Genomic DNA, 2,344 nt, shown 5'->3' with positions numbered 1-2,344 from the left:
TTACATTTTCATAAACATTTTTTTTTTCCTATTTTGACATACCAAGGGCTTTTTTTCTTCATCTTTGGGTTGCTCTAATATATAATATATTAAAAAAATTTGATATTTTATAATATTATAAAATAATTACTCACCAATACTTGTTGTCAACAACAATACTAATTGTTCATTACTTTTATTATTTGGCTCCTTTGGTGGATCTAATATGTATAAATATATTGTTAAATAAATATTTAAATTTTAATTATAAATTAAATATTTAATTTAAAATATAATATAATAAAAAAAATTTATATTTTATAATATTAAAAAATAATTACTCACCAATACTCTGTTCATAAATATAATCGATTTTTTCCTTTGGTGGATCTAATATAATATATGTATATATTGTTAAATAAATATTTAAATTTTTAATATAATAAAGTAACTAGGTATTCATAATTATTAAAATAAAAATAAAGTAATTACCGATAAAATCCGAAAATTTTAAATTGTCAAAAACATTTCTGTATACATAGAATTTAACGCAATTTTTTTTCGCTAAATGTAGCTTGATTAACGTAAGTTTTCGCAACATTATAATTTTTTACAATAAAAATTTAATTCAAACCGTGGAACAGGTGGTTTTAAAAAAATACAAAAACGGACAAAAGACGTCTTCACCTCAAACCGTGGACAGTGGAACAGGTGGTTTCGATGATTTGTATTTCGTAGCTTATCGATAATTATTTTATTTTTAATATACAATCTATGTGTTCTCCAAAGCTCAAAGTTCACCTTTTCAAAATAATTGGTTTTGCCACCATTACAAGTGTAATTCGTTTACCAGGGGACTTAAAACTGTTTGGGGGTATAGAGCACATCCCTGGCTTCGTTAGGATGTCCCCTTTTTGGGAAATGCATTTTGGATACTTACAATTTGCATAAAGTTGTGGTGAGGTCGAGTTGTCCAGAAAACGGTATATCGGCGCAGGATTACATGGGTAAAATACTTGTTTTGCGACCACGCAGTTGGTAGGTTTTTAATAGCAGAGATATATGTCATCATTTTAATATAGGAGGTGATATTTGTAACATTATTATTTTTAATATAATACCAAAACAAGTAAGGAATCCTTTTATTGTTACACATATGTAATATAGTATTAATGAAGTAGGATGTACTATATAAAATTTGTATAACATCAATACATTCATTCTTTTTTTCTTCTCTATAGTTAGTAATAAATTAATAGATTATTAGTGTTAAGTTAATTGTTTAAGGTATTAAATATAGTATAGCTTACTTATTTGTTAAATCATATAAATGTAATAAATTTTTCATTTGTACACTTTTCATTTTATTCTTAGTTGACTGGTAGGCACTATTTTTTATTGATTTATTTTTTTTAGCAAATTTTGGATTACCATCAACGAATTTTTTTGCTAATACATTCAGATCAGTTATGTATTCATTGTATATATATTCAACGGTATATCGGCGCAGGATTACATGGGTAAAATACTTGTTTTGCGACCACTACAAGTCAAATACGTTTCCCAGGGGACTTAAAACTGTTTGGGGGTATAGAGTAAGTCATTTAGAGTCGAGGGATACCTTTTTGAAAGCGGTAGTAGTACAATATTTCGATTTTTAATTTGGTATTCAAATATTCGTGTCTACCGCGGTAGTGCATATTATGAGTACCCGGGACATTTTTGTATGAAAAACAATTATTAATTTAATTATTGAATATTATTTATCATAATGTACGTTATAAAGACGATGCATTTAACGACGACAACCATGGCTGGGTAGTCAACGGCGGAAGGGGGTTTTCATACGACCACCACCACTATCATATCTTTTAATATGTACGTAATGTATACATTACATGGACTATCGAATAATATTATATATTACTATGATAAATATTTGGTGGTCTAAATAACTGCCTATGTGCAGTATTTCATTCGCGTTATCGGCTTTATTACACGTCTTATGGTCCCGCTACCACCCGCTGTATCTACCGTGCCACGGTCATCGTCGTCGACGTCGTCGTTATCGAACAGGATTACTATTAATAATTTTTAGCAAAATATGTTTGTACATTATTTCACCGTACACCCTCACCCTTCCACCCGCCATGTCTATCGAACCGCCGTCGTCGACAATTATTTATCGTATCGCCTTTTCCCCACCAGGATTACTATGAATACAACTTGTGTTCGCCGAGCTCGCTCGCCCGAAGACCTACGAACTCCTACCGCCGACGACAACCGATACACCGCTAGGTAGTAGGTACCGCCGTTGTGGCGTTGTTTAAGCTTTCATTTCATTTTCCTCCGGTCGCTCAACAGC

This window comes from Acyrthosiphon pisum, chromosome X, assembly GCF_005508785.2.
Source record: "Acyrthosiphon pisum isolate AL4f chromosome X, pea_aphid_22Mar2018_4r6ur, whole genome shotgun sequence".
Classification (NCBI taxonomy): domain Eukaryota; kingdom Metazoa; phylum Arthropoda; class Insecta; order Hemiptera; family Aphididae; genus Acyrthosiphon; species Acyrthosiphon pisum.
Note: the sequence above shows the minus strand (reverse complement) of the source record.